A 24,983-nucleotide genomic window follows, 5' to 3' on the forward strand; every position below is an offset into this window, starting at 1 on the left:
ATAATTCTTTCTCCCTGATTTTTTCTGGAAAAATAGGATTTTATAGCGTCGGAATCAGGGTCTGTGGGGCCACCAGGTGGGGACAACCCACCTGGGCGCGCCAGGAGAGGGGGGTGTGCCCTAGTGGGTTGTGCCCACCCAGTGTCCCTCTTCGGTGGATCTTGGCTCCAAAAATTCTTATTTATTGCATAAAAATTCCTCACAAAGTTTCATTCCATTTCGAGAACTTTTATTTCTGCACACAAACAACACCATGGTAGTTATGCTAAAAACAGCATCAGTCCGGCGTTAGTTTCATTCAAATCATGCAAGTTAGAGTCCAAAACAAGAGGAAAACCGTTAGGAAAAGTAGATACGTCAGAGACGTATCAGATTTCCACCCTCCAAATTATCTAGATGCCTTCTAACTAAAGTTGACTCTTCTTCAGTCCCTTTATCATCAATTTTAATTTTACTAAACAAATAATCAATAGAAGAAACACCGATTACTTTAAGATCTTCATCATTCTTATGAAAGCAATCACTAGAAAACGCTTTTTCTAAAAAATCTCTTTTAGCTATAAGCATAGTGGTTCTTTTCTTACTTTCATCCACAGAAATATATAAAGCTTTAATTGATTCTTGAACCTTAGGCACAAAAAATTCGTCTTGAGATTTTCTACATCATGAGAAATTCTATCAATGCTTCTAGACATATCATCAATCTTACTCAACTTTTCTTCATCATATTATTGAAAACCTTTTGAGCATTGATAAATTCTTTAATATTATTCTCAAGATCAGAGGTGTCCCTATTATTATTATAAGAAGGATTACCATAATTATTAGAGGAATTACTAGGAAAAGTCCTAGGATTAAAATTACCTCTATAAGCATTGTTATTACAATTATTTTGGGACACAAAATTCACATCTACGACATCACTATTTTGATCAATGAAAGTAGACAAAGGCACATCATTAAGATCAATAGGAGCACTTTTATTAGAAACCAACTTCATTAGAGCATCAACTTTTTCACTCAAAGAATTTATTTCCTCAACCGAGTTAACCTTTTTACTAGTAGGTGCTCTTTTGGAATGCCATTGTGAATAATTTGCCATAATATTGTCAAGAAATTTAGTAGCTTCACCCAAAGTAATATCCATAAAAGTACCACCCGCCGGGGAATCTAAAATATTTCTAGAAACAAAATTCAATCCCGTGTAAAAAAATTGTATGATCATCCAAAGATATAAACCATGAGTAGGGAAATTTCTTAACATCAATTTCATTCTTTCCCAAGATTGTGCAACGTGTTCATGCTCAAGTTGCTTAAAATTCATGATTTGTGTCCTAAGGGAAATAATTTTCATGGGCGGAAAATACTTAGTAATAAAAGCATCTTTGCACTTAACCCAAGAATCGATACTATTGTGAGGCAAAGAAGAAACCAAAATTTTGCACGATCTCGCAAAGGAAATGAGAATAATTTCAACTTCACAATATCATTGTCCACATCTTTTTTCTTTTGCATATCGCATAATTCCATGAATGTGTTAAGATGGGACACGTCATCCTCATTAGGAGTACTGGAAAATTGATCTTTCATAAAAAGATTCAACAAAGAGGCATTAATATCACAAGATTCCGCACTAGTGGCGGGGGGAGCAATCAGGGTGCTAATAAAATCATTATTATTAGTGTTGGAGAAATCACAGAACTTGGTATTTTCTTGAGACATCACAACTACGCAAACAAGATTGCACAAAAACAGATCTGACGAAAAAACCGCGAAACAAAAAGAGGGTGAATGAAACGGTATTTTTTTGTGAAGTGGGGGAGATGAAAACGAGAGGCAAATTGCAAATAATGTAAATTACAAGGAGATGAGATTTTTGATTAGGAACCTAATAGATGTTGATGATGTCTCCCCGGCAATGGTGCCAGAAACTCCTTTTGATGCTGCTAGAACTACGTCGGTATTTCCCCAAAGAGGAAGGGATGATGCAACATATCTACGGTAGGTATTTCCCTCAGTGATGAGACCAAGGTTATCGAACCAGTAGGAGAACCACACAACACTATGAAAACGGTACCTGCACACAAAGAACAAATACTTGCAACCCGATGTGTAAGAGGGGTTGTCAATCCCTCCCGGGTAAGAAGATAGATAAATTTGTAGTAGATTAGATAAATATATCTCGCGGGAACGCTAGATAAAATAAATAATAAAAAATTGCAGCAAAGTATTTTTGGGGTTTTGGATTAATAGATCTGAAATTAAAAGATGAAAATAAAAGAAAAGGCAAATAGGAATGCAGATCTAAAAATATATGATGAGAAAATAGACCCGGGGACGTAGATTTTACTAGTGGCTTCTATCGAGAAAAATAGCATACAGTGGGTAAACAAATTAATGTTGGGAAACTGATAGAACTTCAAATAAGTATGATGATATCCAGGCAATGATCATTATATAAGCATCACGTCCAAGATTAGTAGACCGACTCCTGCCTGCATCTACTACTATTACTGCACACATCGACCGCTATCCAGCATGCGTCTAGTGTATTAAGTTCATGGATAAACGGATAATGCAATAATAATGATGACATGATGTAGACAAGATATATTCATGTAGGAATAGACCCCATCTTTTATATCCTTAATAGCAATGATACATACGTGTCATTTTCCCTTCTGTCACTGGGATTGAGCACCGTAAGATCGAACCCATCACAAAGCACCTCTTCCCATGGCAAGAAAAATTGATCTAGTCGGCCTAACTAAACCAAAGATTCAAAAAAGAAATACGAGGCTATAAGTAATCATGCATATAGGAGATCAAAACTCAAATAACTTTCATGGATAAAATAGATATGATCATAAACTCAAAGTTCATCGGATCCCAACAAACAAACCGCAAAAAAGAGTTACATCAAATAGATCTCCAAGAGACCATTGTATTGATAATCAAAAGAGAGACAGAGCAAGCCATCTAGCTACTAACTACGGACCCGTAGGTCTACAATGAACTACCCACACATCATTGGAGAGGCACCAATGAGGATGATTAACCCCTCCGTGATGGTATCTAGATTGGATCTGTGGTTTCAGGAACCTGCCGCGACTGAAGTTGTGTTTCGTCCACTCCCCTAGGGTTTTTGGAATATTGGGGTATTTTTAGAGCAAAGAGGCAGTGCGGGAGGCCACGGAGGTGGACACAACCCACTAGGGTGCGCCTGGGCCCCCAAGCGCGTCTAGGTGGGTTGTGCCCCCCTTGGGGCACCCCTTCGGTACTTCTTTGGCCCATCCTGTGTCTTTTGGCCCAGAAAAATTCTCCAAAAAGTTTCGCTGCATTTAGACTCCGTTTTGTACTGATTTTATGCGAAGTAAAAAAACAAGCAAAAAACAGCGATTGACACTAGGCATTATGTCAATAGGTTAGTCCCCAAAAATTATATTAAGTTTTTATAAAATGATTGTAAAACATTCCAGAATGATAATACAACAGCATGGGACAATCAAAAATTATAGATACGTTGGAGACGTATCAATACCTCTACATCATGTCATCTGACTTAAGGCGTTACTCCATTCTTATGAACTTAATACTCTAGATGCATGCTGGATAGCGGTCGATGTGTGGAGTAATAGTAGTAGATCCAGAATCGTTTCGCTCTACTTGACACGGACGCGATGCCTATATGCAAAATCATTGCCTTGGATATCGTCATAACTTTGCACTTTTCTATCAATTGCTCGACAGTAATTTGTTCACCCATCGTATTATTTGCCTTCAAGAGAGAAGCCTCTAGTGAAACCTATGGCCTACGGGTCTATTTTCCATCATATATTTTCATATCTATAAATCAAAAATACCAAAAATATCTTGCTGCAATTTATTTACTTTTATTTTGTTTTATGTTTTAGTAATTATTATATCTATCTCTATCAAATCTCACCTTTGCAAGTGACCGTGAAGGGATTGACAACCCCTTTATCGCATTGGTGCAAGTGTTTGATTATTTGTGTAGGTGCATATATTGGGAACTTGTGTGTTTCTCCTACTGGATTGAAACCTTGGTTCTTAACTGAAGGAAATATTTATCTCTACTTTGCTGCATCACCCTTTTCTCTTCAAGGGAAAAACCAATGCAAGCTCAAGAAGTAGCAGGAAGAATTTCTGGCACTGTTGTCGGGGAGATCTACATCAAGCCTACCAAGTACCTGTCATAAACTCTCATCTCTTGCATTACATTATTTGCCACTTGCCTCTCGTTTTCCTCTCCCCCACTTCTAAAATGTTTTCAGAAAAACAAAAAATACTTGCCTTCTTTTCGTTTTCCTTTTTCTTGCCGAATCTCTTGTTTTCTTGTGTGGCCATGTGCCTTCTATTTTGCTTGCATCTTCGCTTGCTAAAAACATATTGATATGGATCCACTTAAAGTTTTCTACTTGGATCATCTTCGATCTATTTGTGCTTGTGCTGAAACCCCAACTAGTCTGGTTGAGGGGAAATCATTAGATGAGCATGCTCATTTTGTGCATCACTTTTTGTCTGAAAAGGGAGACTCTTATGGAATCAAGTAAATTGTTTACTATGTTATGCTTGGAATCTTTGTGAACTTTGTGATTTTACTTGTTGCTCTAAGAACCCTAAAAAACACCTTCCCTACCTAGGTGAGTTTAATGATAATGAAATCTTATCTTCTTATGAAAAGGGTGTTTATAGTTACTATGATATCAAGCAAATTGAAGAATTTGTTGCTTTTAAGGGTGCTTATGAAGTTGCTTCTTTGATTGAAAAGTATGATATTACTCTCTACAAATCTGAAAATTTTGACATACTTAGATATTGCGATGAAAACTATGCTCATAATGGCTATGTTAAGGAATTTATTGAGAGAATGTCTGTTGCTTTGGAAGAAAATAATAATATGCATGAATCTATAGATAGTTATGATTCCATTGATTTGATTGAAATATCCCTTGATGAACGTGATGCTTGCTATTCTTGTGGCCATGATGCCAATATTTATGGAGATGAATTTGTTGTAGTTCCTTATGTTAAACATGAGATTATTGTTATTGCACCATACTTGATAGTTCCTTGAATCAAAAGCATGATTGCAATGATGTTATTATAAATTTATTGATGTCAATTGTGCTAATGATATGCAAAATCCCAAGTTTGGGGATGCTAGTTTTGCTATGTCATATACTTATTGCAATGATCATGATTGGGGTGATAATGCTTCTTATGATCTTGAGAATTTTTTTTAAGCCTCATCATGAATATGTTTGCTATAATAATAAAAGTGGGTTTAGAGAGGTCATGACTTTATTTGATGATAATCCCACTATTTTGGAAGAATGTCAACTTTGCACGCATGTGGATCATGTTGAGAATATTTTATGTGATAGTTATATTGTTAAATTTGATTATGATTCTACATGTAATTATTATGACAGAGTAAAATATGGTTGTAGAAATTTCCATGCTACTAAATTACCTCTCGTTATGTTGAGATTTCTATTGTTCCTTTCTTGTTCCTTGCATATGCTAGTTTTTGCATGTCTTGATAATTTGTTTGCTTATAAGAAGCCTATGCATAGGAAGTATGTTAGACTTAGATGTGTTTTTTACATGCTACATGATGATCTCTTCGTGTTTCAATTGCTATATTTCATGTGAGCATCATTAAAATTATCAATGCCTAGCTACGGGTGTTAAACAATAGCGCTTGTTGGGAGGCAACCCAGTTTTATTTTATTCTTGCTTTTTTGTTTCTGTTTTTGCATAAATCAATCATATAGCCTCTCGTTAGATGTGTTTTGGTGTTTTAATTAGTGATTGTGCCAAGTAAGACCTTTGGGATGACTTATGGTGATAGTTGATTTGATCTTGCTGAAAAACATAAACTTTTGCGCCCTGTAAAATAATTATCATTTTTTTACAGAAGTGTGATAAAATACTGACTCTCTTTCACAAGATTGATATACAAATGTCCTCTATTGTCAAAATTTTACATAATTTTTGGAGTTACATAAGTATTCGAAGTTTCTAGATTGCTACAGATTGTTGTGTTTTTGATAGATTCTGTTTTCTATGTGTTGTTTGCTTATTTTAATGAATCTACGGGTAGTATCGGGGGGGGGGGGGTATGAACCATGAAAAAGTTGGAATACAGTAGATATCTTTCCCTAATAATAAAGTACGGATTGACTTTGTTGGGTTCACCGTCACAATACGCTTCTTCCCATTAATTTACGCTTTCATTTTGAATTTAAAACATATACACGAGGTGTTACTAAATTTTTTCGGCAGCATCTCTGCCGTGCGTACAAAGTTCTCCTCGGTCATCTCGCTGGGCCTCAGTGCATGTTAACATGGGCCAACAATGTGAACTTGGGCATGATGGAAAAGAGACGGCACACATCTCTTGCTCGCTCCTTCCCTCAACTCCGCACGGACACCAGCCGCCGGGCTCGCTCAAAAGAAAAGGCTATCTCTTGCCTCTCCATCTTCTCCCCTACTTCCTCCCTATTGTCATCCGTCAAGTACTTTGACATGAACTCTCCTCGAGCACGCGACCATGGGGCCTCTGACACAGACTCCTTTACTCGTTCTGCAAGCTGAAGCTACATACAAAAAGGCATTGAGTCCCAAGTTCTGTCCGTTCAATCTCGTCCACATTGCCGCACCAAAGCGTTCAATCTCACCGACTTCGCCGGAACACCGCTACACCCAAGCAATGGTTTCTTCCTTCGTCACCTACACAAGATAGCAACAGGCCTCCTCTGTCCCGCTCGCTCAATGTCGTGGAAATTCGTGATCGGCGTGAACCCATAGCCGCAGCCTCTGGAATTCCTTGAAAACGATTACTGCCAACGACTGGGACATAGCAGCCCTGGCAAGGAGCATCAGTCACTGCCGCAAACTCCTGAATCTCTAACCTATATATTGATGGGGCTGAGATAACGTAGCCTGAACTGGCGGCCATGGGTGACGAGCAGGATGGGACAGTAGTGCTTCGCGACGGGCTGTGGTGAGCTTTGCAGTCCATGAGAACTCACGGGTGCGCTCCCCACTGGCGCACTCCGAAGCATTACGCAGCTTACCACGCTGACCGGACACATTCCAGGGCTTGCCGAGTTCATGGAGTCCTCGTTACCACGTCTTGTATCGACCCAGGCAAGTGGGCATCAGATCACGCAAGTGCCGTCTCCATGCTTTCCCGACCACCACCATCCGCTCCGACGGGACTACTACGACGGCCTCTCCCTCGGGATGACAGTGATGCTGGATGTTGCCGGAGCTGTGTAGGCATTGTTGGTTTCCATGCTGCCGACAACCGTTCCCTTGCCGCCGCTGATCAGCATGAAGACCATGGCAGTTTGTTGATGCCGACCGAGCGGCCCGGCGGGTGTCCCGCATGTACCAGACTACCGGTCGGACTCGAATTACCAGGTTGCAGGTCGATGGACGAAGGAAAAGATGGACTATAGTTTCACCAAGACCACATCGATCCGATCTGCTTGAGATTACCCGCAAGACACAATTAGAGCTAGACAGTTGCGTCGGCTTAAATTGGTTCTGGCAGTACTCGCCGTCGCCAGAACATACGTCACGGTGGAATTGATCTGGTTTGCCAAAGGCGTCCTCCCCGAGCTTCTAGTTGTGCGCTCACGTAGCCCTACCTATGCGGGCTTCACCCGGTGGTTCCTCGCCTGGCCAACTCAGAAGGGTTGAGGGCCTAGCTGCCTCATCGCCGGCCTGGCCGCGCGCGTCGCAACCAGCGGATCGTTTTTATCGTGATCGATCTCGCCTCTCCTCGATCTCAGGTTTCTCCTCAATCTCACCCTATATTTATATAGGGAATCAGGGCGTGGGAGCTACAGAACGTGCCCAATACAAAACCTATACGTGCTCAATGTAGAGTCTTTTTCCTCTACATGAGCCTAAAGCCCTAAATGGACAGGAGCGGAGGAGAAAAGCGCATTAGGGAACGATTAGTACCACCTTGGATTTTGCAAAAAATATGGACGTGTTGAAAAAAATTGAAAACATAAATTCACGAGAAGAAGCGTATTGTGACGGTGAACCTATGGAGTCAATCCGTGCTTTATTATTAGGGAAAGGCTAGCAAAAAGGCCCGTGCGTTGCTATGGGAATAGTTTTTAATGCACTATCTTAGGCTAACAAAAATTCGTCTTGGAGCTCGAGGATACGAAGGTTTTTTTATTTTATAAATTTAGAATTAATGTTTGAATGCTTAAAAAAACTTGAAGAAAAAACACAGTATCATGCGGATGTATACACCATGCTTGAAAATATTCATGATGAAATACATTGAAATGCGGGCTACACAGTAAAAAACAAATCACTGGAATTGGAAACTGTGAATAGTGCAGGCATTGTTCACTATATAAAACAAACGATATTCTCTTTTTTGGGTAAACTGTGAACTGTGCGTGCACGCGCACGTGCGTGTGTGTGTGAGAGAGAGATTCAACACACTGTTGTATTGATCACAGTTTTTGTCTATAAATACATCTACATGAGCATGCATACGTGCATGGGCTGGATCAAACAATCACCAGGCAGCTAGCTATGGCTCCTTTATTACAGGCACTAACTTTTAGTAGGAATATAACCGAATGTGCACATTCAATATAAAAGATGGGCCCTATCATATATTCATATTCATTAGATACATGACGCCCGACGCTCCTGTCGGCTTGGCACAACCACACTTACAGTCATCTCAGTTATCTTGGTATGAAGCAGCAAGATGCAGGATCATTGTGAAGAAACCGCTGTCCCGTTGACAAGGGTGATCATTTTTTTAGAACGAAGGCTCCAGAGAAGCCCGACTTTGAATTAACAAAGCCATCAACCTGCCAGGATTACAACCATAGCAATACAAACTCGAACAAACAAAACACAAGAACATGGCAAGATACAAGGATGCTGGTAGGCAGCTCTCAATATCTCACTCACCACAGCTAGAAAGATAGCACAAGAAAAGCACAAGCTGAAGCACGCAGAGGCCCTCGTCCACACAAGGATCGCCAGGGAAGAAGAAATGGGGCTCCGGGAAGCGCCCGCTGTCGAGGATAGGATAGGTCGGCACCAAACAATCAAGGCCCTGGAACAACATCTCCATCCATTCTCACTGTCGAAGCAGGCCCCTGCCTCCTCGCCTGGCTCGAAAGGCGCCGAACCGTCGACATATGGGTTGCTGAGCTGCCGGTCAGACAACAACGGGGAGTCCAGGGCGGAAGGAGAAGCTGCTGCCACCGCCACTGGGGCCACGCTGTCGCCGCCGCCCGACAACCACCACGTCGCAGAGCCCACAGTCCAAAAAGCATCCAAGGCGACGACTTCACAAAGCAAACGGCGCCAACAGCACCGTCGCTGCCCAACAAAGTTCGGGTTTTTACCCGGGAGGCTAGGGAAAAGGGAGGGTAAAGCAAAAGACCTGAATGGCGCCTCCAAGAAGGGGAACGACGTCCATGGACGTCGCCGCCATGGATTTCTCCCGGTCAAGGCTCCACACCACCAACACCGCATCCAGCTCCAGGCGCCGGAGAACCCTGTCGACCCAGTCCAGATCTGAAGTGGTGGAGCATGCAGGGCAGCAGAAGGGGAAAGGGGCGGCCAGATCTGGAGCCGCAAGAGGCCAGAAGCCCCACCGCCGGCGCCGTGGATCTCGTCCGCCGGAAAGCTTGCTGCCTGCGCAGCCAAGCCCAGCAGACCACACCCGTGCCACCACCAGCCGAGGAGACGGTGACGCCTTACCGAACGAGGCCGCCGCCCCGGATCCTGATGCCCCTCGCTGGAGATACAAAGCAGCAGAGGCCCCGCCGCCACCTTCCTTGTCCATGCCCCGGGCTTGCCCGGCGGATGCCTCTGGCGGCAGCGTGGAGGGAGGAGAGGAAGGGGGGGAGGAACCGGGGGTTAGGGTTGTCGCCCTCGAGCCGCCCGAGAGGGGCGACGCGAGGGAAACAACGCTCCATGCCGCTATCCTGGAAGTGCCTTGACATTTGCCCAACTTGTTCGCCCATCTCGTCGAAGGTCGACATGGCGATCAGATCGTCGCGGCTGCCGGTGGCTAGGGCAGGATCATTGGTCGCGGTCGGCAAGGGCAACTGAAACGAAGCATTCACGACCTCATCCTGGAATCGATGGAACTTTGAGGTGTGGCCGAAGAATGGATGGAGCGTGAGTGTATCCAGGACCTCATCCTGGAGGAAGCTGTACGACAATTTAAATACAATCATCTAGCTTTCACGAACGCCAGCAAAGGTTGTCCTGGAGATCAAACCGCCCAACACACGGAGGTTGCACAAATCACCTAGTTACTCGAGGGTCGATGGCACAGGGTCGCTCCGGTCAGCTCGGCAAGCCCTGGAATGTGCCACGGATGGTGTTATCATGTAGCCGAGCGTGGTAAGCTGCGTAATGCTTCGGAGTGCGCCAGTGGGGAGCGCACCCGTGAGTTCTCATGGACTGCAAAGCTCACCACAGCCCGTCGCGAAGCACTACTGTCCCATCCTGCTCGTCACCCATGGCCGCCAGTTCAGGCTCCGTTATCTCAGCCCCATCAATATATAGGTTAGAGATTCAGGAGTTTGCGGCAGTGACTGATGCTCCTTGCCAGGGCTGCTATGTCCCAGTCGTTGGCAGTAATCGTTTTCAAGGAATTCCAAAGGCTGCGGCTATGGGTTCATGCCGATCACGAATTTCCACGACATTGAGCGAGCGGGACAGAGGAGGCCTGTTGCTATCTTGTGTAGGTGACGAAGGAAGAAACCATTGCTTGGGTGTAGCGGTGTTCCGGCGAAGTTGGTGAGATTGAACGCTTTGGTGCGGCAATGTGGACGAGATTAAACGGACGGAACTTGGGACTCAATGCCATTTTGTATGTAGCTTCAGCTTGCAGAACGAGTAAAGGAGTCTGTGTCAGAGGCCCCATGGTCGCGTGCTCGAGGAGAGTTCATGTCAAAGTACTTGACGGACGACAATAGGGAGGAAGTAGGGGAGAAGATGGAGAGGCAAAAGATAGCCTTTTCTTTTGAGCGAGCCCGGCGGCTGGTGTCCGTGCGGAGTTGAGGGAAGGAGCGAGCAAGAGATGTGTGCCGTCTCTTTTCCATCATGCCCAAGTTGACATTGTTGGCCCATGTTAACATGCACTGAGGCCCAGCGAGATGACTGAGGAGAACTTTGTACGCACGGCAGAGATGCTGCCGAAGAAATTTAGTACCACCTCGTGTATATGTTTTAAATTCAAAATGAAAGCGTAAATTCATGGGAAGAAGCGTATTGTGACGGTGAACCCGATAAAGTCAATCCGTGCTTTATTATTAATAGCACAAATGCCCGTGCGTTGCAACGGGAGAAAAACTTAACGTGATCCTGGTGAACTTAACGGGAGATATCATGCACAAAGCAAAATTAATGAGTAGAGGAAGCCCCGAGGCGGAGCTAGACGTGGCTACCATGTTTGTGCTGCAGGAACACACCACATGTAGTACTCCAACATCATCTGTTCACCGCCCCTCCATAGTTTTGTCCCTTCAGGAAGCCGGTGCTCTTGGTAGAAAGAAGAAGTCCCGTGAAGACAGTCACCATGTGGCTGCTCATGTGACAGGGCAACACCTCTACACATCGCCATTGAATCGGGACATGCATGTCCTCCTGCTTCAGGAAGAATGCCTGCCATTGTCCGGAGGCAACCATCACGCTGTCTTTGACGTTGTACAAACAGATAGAGTCCGAGGACCAGAGCATGTTGGAACAGTGCTGAAGGCTGTGTCGTGGAAGTCCACGGGTCCACACCACACCCTGTTGGTAGCGATTTGTGTTTGACGAAGAACACAATATAGCGCAAAGGCTAACAAAACAAGGGACAACTTCACATTCTATCAAGAGAACCTCGTTATCATTAACAGGATCAGAAGGAAGATTCAAACACCAATGTCACATCTTTACGGGAAAAAGCTCGTCGTGCCTGAACTTGTACCTCCACTTGCCGAAGCTGATGACCCAGAGCCCTTGTCGCCGAGCTAGCTGTAATTATTTTCTAAAATACATCAGAGAACATGTCAACTACATCAGAGAACCTGGTAATTATTCTCTAAAATACGATAACTGTATCGAAACAACCTCTTAGGCGGTAGTTACATCAGAGAGCCAGTTTTTTCATGTTTTGTCAGGGCATGCTAGCATCAGCTCATGCACTTCCTAGCCGTAGGTCGCTGGAATTCACTATGGTGCTAGTAGAGCGTACATTGGCTGGCCACGCACGTGCTGCCATGGTGTGCTGAACTACTGATATCTTCCAATCGTGCTGAACTACTGATATCATTTTATTATTTTCTTTGAAAGGGTGGATGCATGCTAGTGTGCAGATGGTTTTGCATCCAAAAATTAATAAAAACATATGCTACATTTTGAAGGGGAAATGCATCGTACATGGTATAGTTACCATTTACTACCTAATCAGCCGAGTTATCAATAATCATGCATAACAATATTATTTCAATCATCTTAAGGGGGTTGTTTCAATCATCTTAAGGGGTATGTCAAAATAGTACAGTGTATAATAAATGGAAAAAGGAACTAAATGCACCATACATATGACTCACAAGGCTGCATTGAGGTACTTTTCAAGTCAATCGTGCAGGACGCACTAAACACAATCAAATTATGGTTCATAGATGCACATAATATAGCATTGGACATCAAATAAATCTGAGAAACGCGAATAAAAAATTACAACAAAAGCAGGTCGGTTGAGTAATGAATAAGCTGCAAATATCATGTTGAGAAGTGAAATTGAGATATCACATATGCAAATAAACAGCAGTAAATATGTACTGTTAATGAATTTCAATAAACTAATCATTTGAACTTGTGGTGACTGGTGGGTCATTGACAAAAAAAAGGGTAAAAGTACTTCCTTAGGGTAACTAAAGTGTGTCTGGCTCTGCTGGCCTTAGAAAATGGTGGAAAATGATAGCAAATTTAGTTCGTGTAGCACACCTAAGCTTCATGGATAACAAATTGTTCAAGTAGCAGTCTTGCTATCTGGTGGCATATAACTACCAATCATAATCCACGAAGAATTTCTGAAATTTAGATTATTCTGAACATTTTTAGAAACCCCAGAGACATTCAGCAGGTAACAGAGGGCATGCATACTATGTAATCTAGGGACATGTGTTATCTGAAGTCTAAACATTGCCTGAAATGCTACGCAAAATAAGTACAGCTTCAACAAAGAACTAACAATGAAATAAGAGATTTCATGCCTGGCCTCAATCAGAACAGCCAACACCCTTTTCTGAAGTGCCAATACCTCTCCTTTTGCCTATTCCCTGCATCATAGAGCATACATAATGATAAGAATAACATTAGGCTGGAAACCATTGACCCATGTACAGAAGAGAACATAGAGCTACAAAAGTAACACGAGACGCTTTATATGATTATATCACAAACCATCTATGAATCGATCAACACATCATTCAAATATAATATTGATGCAATGCCATGGAGCCCATCTGGCAGGAGCATGCTCCCTTGTGGATACAAACAGACATGAATGACTGAAGGAGGGATTTGAAATTTCAGTAACTACATTTTTTTTTTAGAAAAGGAGGATGACCTCCGGCCTCTGCATCTGGAAGATGCACTACTATGCAAGTACCTGCATGAATGCTGTAGCAATCTGGTAGGACTCATCTAGTAGGGATATCACATACACTCTGAATCTGCAGCTCCTCTTCTCCTGCGGTTGTCCGATTTTTTTCCAATAAGTAACAGATGCGTGAACCATGGTGGCATTACTTGCTTATCGGCACATATGAATGATGTATGGGAAGAAACAAACTATCACTGGGAAGCGGATTCCTATCAAAATAGAGATCGATCTGACGGAGATATACATACAGGCTACAATAACCAACATGAAGGCTGAGGCTGGACGTCGTCCTTACAACTTCCTTGCCCGATGGCTCGCACAGGCCGTCGCCACCCAACACGGGATGTCAGCCGACCAGTCCAGGAAGCGCCCCCCTGAACTTGACTCAGCCCGCTGTCAGCAATTGGATCTCATGGGTGCGCTGCAGGCAAGGACGTTTGGTGTTCCTCCGCCTCCATGGGATCTTCCCCTCCCCTCCTCTCTCCCGAGCCGATTTACGGGAGGAGTTAGACAGGCGGCGGCGCGCGGCGATGTGGGGCAGCAGGAGGTGGTGGCGCGATTGAGGCGGAGATGGGATAGGAAGGCAGAGTCGTGGCTGGGTTTTCTTTTATCTCCTCTGTACCGGTTCGGTTGACTTTCATGAGGACTGCGGGTTTCATTGTCTAAAATACAGGGGCTTCTCTGTAAAAAAGCCGCGACGATGAACCCGGAGACCCAATCCGTGCTTTATTATTAGGGAGAGATAGGGAAAGATTATGAAAGGTTGTGTCATGCATTGGTGTCATCGGTATTATGGGTGGATAATCGAATGGGCACCGCAGATCTGCATCATGTCTAATCCCCACAAGTTTATCCTTCTTCATATGCTTCCTCTACTCTCACCCGATGGAGACGAAGGTCTTAGCGGAGTGGGGTGCATGGCGATTACAGCGAATGGCTCTGCTCGACCTGGCGCATGTGTAACGTGTGGCCTGGCCGAAGTGACGGGCGAAGCGGGCGGTTGCGGCATGCTTAACCGCAAGTTTTTTCTTTCCCGTTGCAACACACGGGCATATAGACCAGACCGTACACGACTAAAATGTCGTGTCAAATAGAACACTAAAATTGCTTGCAGATAGGTAGTTGGGTGCATGCAGAACTGTCAAGGCCGAAGTCAGTGCTATTCTGGTTGTACTGAAGGAATTGTTTAACATATTCCGAGGCTCCCTGGTGGTGGAGATCGACTGTGCAGTGGGGAAAGGAGCTACAGGCTGATTCTATAAGCAGACCATTGTCCTACCCAATTATAGTTGATACTAAATCTGCGTTGAGAATTTTTAGGCATATCACATCATGACAGTTAGAAGGACAAACAATGGTCTGGCTCATGAACTAGCCAATGTTGCCAAAGCTCATGGAGACCTTGTGGTTGCGGATGGTGTTGAGACCAACTAGATCTGCTCCGGAAGGAACACGATGCAACTTTGATTTTGGTCTAAGTCTTGATGTTATCCTCAAAAAAGATATTGCTTGTGGATAGGTTATACATGAACATGCTTGTTGTAGGTCTGTTAGTTTTAATTTTGGAATACTGAGATCTGTTCAGATGCTTTCCTTACTATTATGGCTAAAAAATCCAGCAGATAGTGACTGAAGTTTGTTGGTTACTCAACTTGGTGCTGCTTTATTGGCACTAAATCAAGATGAGGGTGGCCATGATAGCTGGTGTTGACTATTGAGTATAGGTATATGAACTGAATTTTCCATTGTGCCCAAACCAACACATTGGATTCTTTCTATATGTTGCTACCATTTTTCAAAGTAAGAACAGGATGATGCAAATGAATCTCATTATGTAGACATAGGTAATCTTAGTTTTTTACTATGTAAACTATGATAGGAGTAGGCCTAGATAAATATGTATCCATTTTTTCTTTCTATTGATCTATGACAAAGGGGGTTTGCTGGACTGAGTGGCCGTTCTATTGAAACAAAGGGATGGAACTTGCAATATTTGAATCAATAGAGGTTATCTTTGATATGGATTTTATTATTAGATACTTGCAGTTGCAGGTGTGTTTCACTTCCTTAGATCATGTCTGATTCTTAAAATTTTAGATGTTTCATATATAACCAGTAATTATATTTATGCAACTGGAAGTCCCTGTACATACTTTTTTATCTACTCTAAAACATATTTCGGTTTATAAGCATCATACATGTTAGTCTATAAGTAAGATTATGAGTTGATCCAGTGCCAAAAACAAATCAGTTCAAGATGTTTGTTCTAGCAGTTTTAGGCAACAATTCACGTGTGTATAAAGTTTTGGTTGAGAAATGGCTGGGACATCTATTGTTGTTTGTATAGTCTTACATTGTAAAATAATTTGTGATAGAAAACATGTTAACCAGGGAGCAAGTTTTGTTTATACATAATTTCAGAGGTACTATTAGTTTTTAGCTAATTTCTTGAACTAAATAATGGATAAAGTTTTTTAACCAATTTTTCGTGAGCTACAGAGGAGAAAAATATGATTCACGATATATTGTAATTAAGAAAGAAGAGTGATTTAATGGTAAAACAATTACATGATAAGTATTCCACCACCACAATATCTAAGCCTGATTCTCGCACCTTACATTCCCCCGTTGTAACGCACAAGCATTTTTGCTAGTTGAACCAATATAAATAAATAATGAGTTCACAACAATACCAAAAGTGGTGATTTATTTTCTTATACTAAAGGATCTCATGAATTTTCTGTTGAGTTTTGTGTTGTGAAGTTTTCAAGTTTTGGGTAAAGATTTGAAGGACTATGGAATAAGGAGTGGCAAGAGCCTAAGCTTGGGGATTCCCAAGGAACCCCAAGGTAATATTCAAGGACAACCAAGCATCTAAGCTTGGGGATGCCGCAGATGGCATCCCCTCTTTCGTCTTCGTCTATCGTTAAATTTACTTAAGGCTATATTTTTATTCACCACATGATATGTGTTTTGCTTGGAGTGTCTTGTACGATATGAGTTTTACTTTTTAGTTTGCGACAATCATCCTTGCTGTACACACCTTTTTGAGATGGACACACATGAATCATGATTTATTAGAATACTTTATGTGCTTCACTTATATCTTTTGAGCTAGGCAATTTTGCTCTAGTGCTTCACTTATATCTTTTTAGAGCATGACAGTAGTTTTATTTTATAGAAAATTTTGAACTCTCATGCTTCACTTATATTATTTTGAGAGTCTACCTAAATAGCATGGTAATTTTCTTTGGTTATGAATTTTGTCCTAATATGATGGGCATCCAAGAGGGATATAATAAAAACTTCCATATAAAGTGCATTGAATACTATGAGAAATTTAATTCCTTATGATTGTTTTGAGATATAAAGATGGTGATATTAGAGTCATGCTAGTGACTAACTATGGATTGGTAGAAATACTTGTGTTAAAAGTTTGTGATTCCCGTAGCATGCACGTATGGTGAACCGTTATGTGATGAAGTCAAAGCATGATTTATTTATTGATTGTCTTCCTTATGAGTGGTGGCCGGGGACGAGCGATGGTCTTTTCCTACCAATCTATATCCCTAGGAGCATGCGTCTATTACTTTGTTTTGATAACTAATAAATTTTTGCAATAAGTATGTGAGTTCTATGTGAGTTCTTTATGACTAATGTTGAGTCCATGGATTATACGCACTCTCACCCTTCCATCATTGCTAGCCTCTCTAAGTACCGTGCAACTTTCGCCGGTGCATTGAACCCACCATTTACCCTTCCTAAAAACAGCCACCATACCTACCTATTATGGCATTTCCATAGCCATTCTGAGATATTTTTCCATGCAACTTCCACTGTTCCGTTTATTATGAAACACACCATCTTTGTCATATTGCTTTGCATGACTCTAAGATATCTAGCATGATGTTTTCATGGCTTATCCGTTTTTTGATGTCATTTGCTATGCTAGATCATTGCACATCCCTGTACACCGTCGAAGACATTCATATAGAGTCATGTTTTGTTCTAAGTATCGAGTTGTAATTCTTGAGTTGTAAGTAAATAAAAGTGTGATGATCATCATTATTAGAGCATTATACCATGTGAGGAAAGGATGAATGAAGCTATGATTCCCTCACAAGTTGGGATGAGTATCCGGACTTTACAAAAAATAAAAGAGGCCAAAGAAGCCCACCAAAAAAATGAGAGAAAAGATAGAAGGGGCAATGGTACTATCCGTTTTCCACACCTGTGCTTCAAAGTAGCACCGTGATCTTCATGATAGAGAGTCTCCTATGTTGTCACTTTCATATACTAGTGGGAATTTTTCATTATAGAACTTGGCTTGTATATCCCAATGATGGGCTTCCTGAAATTTCTCTAGGTCTTCGTGAGCAAGCGAGTTGGATGCACACCCACTTAGTTTCTTTTTGAGCTTTCATAAACTTATAGCTCTAGTGCATCAGTTGTATGGCAATCCCTACTCACTGACATCGATATCTATTGATGGTCATCTCCATAGCTAGTTGATATGCCTAGTTGATGTGAGACTATCTCCTTCTTTTTGTCTTCTCCACAATCACCATATTCTATTCCACCCATAGTGATATATCCATGACTCACGCTCATGTAGTGCGTGAAAGTTGAAAAAGTTTGAGAACATCAAAAGTATGGAACAATTGCTTGGCTTGTCAATGGGGTTGTGCATGATTTAATACTTTGTGTGATGAAGATGGAGCATAGCTAGACTATATGATTTTGTAGGGATAACTTTCTTTGGTCATATTATTTTGAGAAGACACAATTATTTTATTAGTATGCTTGAAGTATTATTGTTTTTATGTCAATATTAAACATTTGTTTTGAATTTTACGGATTTGAATATTCATGCCACAATAAAGAAAATTACATGGATAAATATGTTAGGTACATTCCACATTAAAAATTCAGTTTTTATCATTTACCTACTCGAGGACGAGCGGGAATTAAGCTTGGGGATGCTTGATACGTCTCCTACGTCTCTATAATTTTTTGTTGTTCCATGCTATTATATTATCTATGTTGGATGTTTTATATGCATTAATATGTTATTTCTATTATTTTTTGGATTAACTTATTAACCTAGAGCCGAGTGCTAGTTTCTGTTTTTCCTTGTTTTGAGTTTTACAGAAAAGGAATATCAAACGGAGTCCAAATGGAATAAAACTTTCGCGATGATTTTTCTTGGACTAGAAGACACATGTAGGACTTGGAGATGAAGTCATGGGAGTCCCGAGGGGGGCACAAGCCTCTAGGGCACGCCCTAGTGGGAGGGGCGCGCCCCTTGGCTTGTGGGCCCCTCGGAGGTCCTCTAACCCTAATTCTTGGCCTATAAATTCCCAAATATTCCCAAATGACCAGAAGCGTCCACTAAAAATACTTTTCCGCCACCATAAACTTATGTACCCATGAGATCCCATCTTGGGACCTTTTCCGGCACCCTGCCGGAGGGGATTCGATCACGGAGGGCTTCCACATCAACCCTATTGCCCTTCCGATGAAGCGTGAGTAGTTTACCACAGACCTACGGGTCCATATCAAGTAGCTAGATGGCTTCTCCTTGATGTTCTTGGAGATCTATCCAATGTAATCTTCTTTTGCGGTGTGTTTGTCGAGATCTGATGAATTGTGGATTTATGATCAGATTATCTATGAATATTATTTGAATCTTCTCTGAATTCTTATATGCATGATTTTATATCTTTGTATTTCTCTTCGAATTATCGGTTTGGTTTGGCCAACTAGATTGGTTTTTCTTGCAATGGGAGAGGTGCTTAGTTTTGGGTTCAATCTTGCGGTGACCTCACCAAGTGACAAAGTAGGGGTAGCGAGGCACGTATTTGTATTGTTTCCATCAAGGGTAAAAAATCATATTGCTTGAGTTTATCCCTCCACATCATGTCAGCTTACTTAAGGTGTTGCTCCATTCTTATGAACTTAATACTCTAGATGCATGCTGGATAGCGGTCCATGTGTGGAGTAATAGAAGTAGATGCAAAATGTTTCGGTCTACTTGACAGGGACATGATGCTTATATGCATAATCATTACCTTGGATATCGTCATAACTTTGCGCATTTCTATCAATTGCTCGATAGTAATTTGTTCACCCATAGTATGATTTGCCTTCAAGAGAGAAGCCTCTAGTGCAACCTATGGCCCCTATGTCTATTTTCCACCATATATTTTCAGATCTATAAATCAAAAATACCAAAAATATATTGTTGCAATTTATTTACTTATATGTTGTTTTACGTTTTAGTAATCTTTTATATCTATCTCTATCAGATCTCACCTTTGCAAGTGACCATGAAGGGATTGGCAACCACTTTATCGCGTTGGGTGCAAGTGTTTTATTGTTTGTGTAGGTTCATATATTGGGGACTTGCGTGTTTCTCTCACTGGATTGATACCTTGGTTCTTAACTGAGGGAAATACTTATCTCTACTTTGCTGCATCACCCTTTCCTCTTCAAGGGAAAAAACCAACGCAAGCTCAAGAAGTAGCACCAGCGCTCGTGCCCGTGCGCGCCCCTGCACCCACCGCGGCGCAGGTCCCCATGTGTTTGCTTGCACCGGCCGCGCCCGTGCTCGTGCGCGCGCCCCTTCAGTGGCATGGGACGCTACCGTCGACTGCTACCTCGCGACGCCGCGAGTGGCCATCCTCCCGCGCCCTGCTCGTCGATCGCGTGATGACAAGATGTTTGATTTCCAAGTGAAGAACATTATGTGATGCCTTGAAGACTTCAACAACGGCGTCCCGGAGAACGACAACGATAATGCCGGCGCGACACGCCGCCTCCTCCGCTGCCGAAATTTGTTTTTTGGGTTTAATACTGTATCTCGATCATATGAATATAAATTTGCAGTGTGACTAAATGAAAGATATGGTTTGAACAAACTTGTGTTTTTCTCTCTGAGTGTACAGACTTATCAAACAATTTTCTTTTAAAAACATCAATGTTTTTTAAATATAAAACACTCATCGCAAACATTTTAGATAGAACACCCGTGTGTGAACCGACAGCTTCCCCAGAAAGCTAAGGGAAAATAGGACGAGCAGGATTTGTGCATCTCTTGATCGCAAACGTTTTAGATAGAACACGCGTATGCAAACCGACAGCTTCCCCAGTAAGCCAAGGAAAAATGTGTCGAGCAGGATTTGTGTAGCTCTTCATCGCAAATGTTTTAGATAGGAACATGTATGCAAAGTGAGAGCTATGGTCTTCCCTAGTAAGCCAAGGGAAAATTCGCCGCGCGGGATTTGTGCATCTCTTCAACACAAATGGTTCAGATTGAATACGGTATGCAAAGCGACACTTCGCCGCTAAGCCAAGAGAAAATCTGGCATGCATGATTTGTACATCTCTTCAACGCAAATGATTTTTCCGGATGATCTGTGTGCAACCACGTACAAATAATTTGACAGATTTGCATATGTCATATTGGGTATATTGCCATTTGTCAAACTAGAAAGATTGACATTTGTTGATCTAGTAACATTGCCATTTGTCAACCTTCTAACTGCTACCTCTTAAGCTTGTGTTGGTTTTCCATTAAAGAGGAAAGGTTGATGCAGTAATGTAGCGTAAGTATTTCCCTCAGTTTTTGTGAACCAAGGTATCAATCCAGTAGGAGATAACATGCAAGTCACCTAGTACCTGCACAAACAATCAAGAACCTCGCAACCAACGCGATAAAGGGGTTGTCAATCCCTTCACGATCACTTGCGAAAGTGAGATATGATAAAGATAATAAGATAAATATTTTTGGTATTTTTGTTGTATAGATTGGAAATTAAAGATTGCAAAATAGTAAACGCGATGGGATGTAAATAAAAAGATATGCAATATGATAAGAAAGAGACCCAGGGGCCATTGGTTTCACTAGTGGCTTCTCTCATGATAGCATGTATTACGGTGGGTGAACAAATTATTGCCGAGCAATTGATAGAAGAGTGCATAGTTATGAGAATATCTAGGCAATGATTATGAAATATAGGCATCATGTACGTGTTAAGTAGACAGAAACGATTTTGCATCTACTACTATTACTCCACACATCGACCGCTATCCAGCATGCATCTAGAGTATTAAGTTCATAAGAACAGAGTAACGCTTTAAGCAAGATGATATGATGTAGAGGGATAAACTCAAGCAATACGATATAAACCCCATCTTTTTATCCTCGATGGCAACAATACAATACGTGCCTTGTTGCCCCTACTGTCACTTGGAAAGGACACCACAAGATTGAACCCAAAGCTAAGCACTTCTCCCATTGCAAGAAAGATCAATCTAGTAGGCCAAACTAAACCGATAATTCGAAGAGACTTGCAAAGATATCAAATCATGCATATAAGAATTCAGAGAAGAACCTAAATTATTCACAGATAAACTTGATCATAAATCCACAATTCATCGGATCTCGACAAACACACCGCAAAAAGTATTACATCGAATAGATCTCCAAGAACATCGAGGAGAACTTTGTATTGAGAACCAAAGAGAGAGAAGAAGCCATCTAGCTAATAACTATGGACACGAAGGTCTATGGTAAACTACTCACACATCATCGGAGAGGCTATGGTGTTGATGTAGAAGCCCTCTGTGATCGAATCCCTCTCCGGCAGATCGCCGGAAAAGGCCCCAGATGGGATCTCATGGGTATAGAAGGTTCCGGTAGTGGAAAAGTGGTTTCGTGGCTCCCCTGATGTTTTTAGGGTATAAGATTATATATAGGCGAAAGAAGCACGTCGGTGGAGCTCCGTGGGGCCCATGAGGGTGGGGCGCTCCTACCCCCTGGGCGCGCCCTCCTATCTCGTGGCCGCCTCGCGGACTTCCAGACTTCCACTCTAAGTCTCCTGGTTTGCGTTTGTTGCAAGAAAGATCCTCGCGAAGGTTTCGTTCCGTTTGGATCCCGTTTGATATTCCTTTTCTGTGAAACACTAAAATAGGCACAAAAAAAATAGAAACTAGCACTGGGCCTCCGGTTAATAGGTTAGTCCCAAAAATAATATAAAAGAGCATATTAAAGCCCATTAAACATCCAAAACAGATAATATAACATCATGGAATGATCGAAAATTATAGACATGTTGGAGATGTATCAAGCATCCCCAAGCTTAATTCCTCCTCGTAATAGAATTTCTGATGTGGAATGCTACCTAACATAATTATCAATGTAATTTTGTTTATTGTGGCATGAATGTTCAGATCCGAAAGATTCAAGACAAAAGTTTAATATTGACATAAAAATAATAATACTTCAAGCATACTAACCAAGCAATTATGCCTTCTCAAAATAACATAGGCAAAGAAAGCTCATCCCTACAAAATCATATAGTTTGGCCATGCTTCATTTTCGTCACACAAAATGCTCCCATCATGCACAACCCCAATGACAAGCCAAGCAATTGTTTCATACTTAGCATTCTCAAACTTTTTCAACTTTCACACAATATATGAGCGTGAGCCATGGACATAGCACTATAGGTGGAATAGAACGGTGGTTGTGGAGAAGACAAAAGGAGGAAGATAGTCTCACATCAACTAGGCGTATCAATGGGCTATGGAGATGCCCATCGATAGATATCAATGTGAGTGAGTAGGGATTGCCATGCAACGGATGCACTAGAGCTATAAGTGTATGAAAGATCAACAAAAGTAACTAAGTGGGTGTGCATCCAACTTGCTTGCTCATGAAGACCTAGGGCAATTTGAGGAAGCCCATCATTGGAATATACAAGCCAAGTTCTATAATGAAAAATTCCCACTAGTATATGAAAGTGACAACATAAGAGACTCTCTATCATGAAGATCATGGTGCTACTTTGAAGCACAAGTGTGGATAAAGGATAGTAACATTGCCCCTTCTCTCTTTTTCTCTCATTTTTTTTGTTTGGGCCTTCTTCCCTTTTTTATGACCTCTTTTTTTCGTACGGAGTCTCATCCCAACTTGTGGGGGAATCATAGTCTCCATAATCCTTTCCTCACATGGGACAATGCTCTAATAATGAAGATCATCACACTTTTATTTACTTACAACTCAAGAATTACAACTCGATACTTAGACCAAAATATGACTCTATGTGAATGCCTCCGGCGGTGTACCGGGATGTGCAATAAATCAAGAGTGACATGTATAAAAATTATGAAAGGTGGCCATGCCACAAATATGATGTCAACTACATGATCATGCAAAGCAATATGACTATGATGAAGAATGTTGTAATAAACGGAACAGTGGAAAGTTGCATGGCAATATATCTCGGAATGGCTATGGAAATGCCATAATAGGTAGTATGGTGACTGTTTTGAGGAAGGTAAATGATGGGTTTATGGTACCAGCAAAAGTTGCGCGGCGCAAGAGAGGCTAGCAGTGGTGGAAGGGTGAGAGTGTGTATAATCCATGGACTCAACATTAGTCATAAAGAACTCACATGCTTATTGCAAAAATCTACAAGTCATCAAAACCAAGCACTACACGCATGCTCCTAGGGGGATAGATTGGTAGGAAAATACCATCGCTCGTCCTCGACCGCCACTCATAAGGAAGGCAATCAAAGAACACCTCATGCTTCAAATTTGTCACACAACGGTTACCATACATGCATGCTATGGGACTTGCAAACCTCAAAACAAGTATTTCCCAATTTCACAATTACTCAACTAGCACGACTCTAATATCGCCAACTTATAATTATCAAGTATCAAACTTCTCATAGTATTTAATGCACTCTATATGAAAGTTTTTATTATACCCATCTTGGATGCCCATCATATTAGGACTAATTTTATAACCAAAGCAAATTACCATGCTGTTCTAAAAGACTCTCAAAATAATATAACTGAAGCATGAGAGATCAATAATTTCTAAAAAATAAAACCACAACCATGCTCTAAAAAGATATAAGTGAAGCACTAGAGCAAAATTATCTAGCTCAAAAGATATAAGTGAAGCACATAGAGTATTCTAATAAATTCTGATTCATGTGTGTCTCTCCCAAAAAGGTGTGTACAACAAGGATGATTGTGGTAAACTAAAAAGCAAAGAATCAAATCATACAAGATGCTCCAAGCAAAACACATATCATATGGTGATTAAAAATATAGCCTCAAGTAAAGTTACCGATAGACGAAGATGGAAGAGGGGATGCCTTCCGGGGCATCCCCAAGCTCAGGCTTTTGGTTGTCCTTGAATTTTACCTTGGGGTGCCTTGGGAACCCCCAAGCTTAGGCTCTTGCCACTCCTTGTTCCAAAATCCAT

General features: G+C 41.7%; 1 long non-coding RNA gene across 2 annotated transcripts; it reads right to left on the bottom strand.

Moving 5' to 3' along the window:
• Window positions 1-11,299: 11,299 nt before the first annotated feature.
• Window positions 11,300-14,358, bottom strand: LOC123088116 (uncharacterized). Of its 2 annotated transcripts, none has more exons than XR_006441695.1 (3): window positions 13,992-14,358; window positions 13,703-13,783; window positions 11,300-13,370 (listed from the first exon to the last, which is right to left on the bottom strand). It is a non-coding gene; the product is annotated as an uncharacterized lncRNA (long non-coding RNA). The 2 variants fall into 2 exon arrangements; XR_006441694.1 differs by having other exon boundaries at window positions 13,945-14,354.
• Window positions 14,359-24,983: the final 10,625 nt, after the last annotated feature.

The sequence above is a fragment of the Triticum aestivum genome, chromosome 4A (assembly GCF_018294505.1).
Source record: "Triticum aestivum cultivar Chinese Spring chromosome 4A, IWGSC CS RefSeq v2.1, whole genome shotgun sequence".
Classification (NCBI taxonomy): Eukaryota; Viridiplantae; Streptophyta; class Magnoliopsida; order Poales; family Poaceae; genus Triticum; species Triticum aestivum.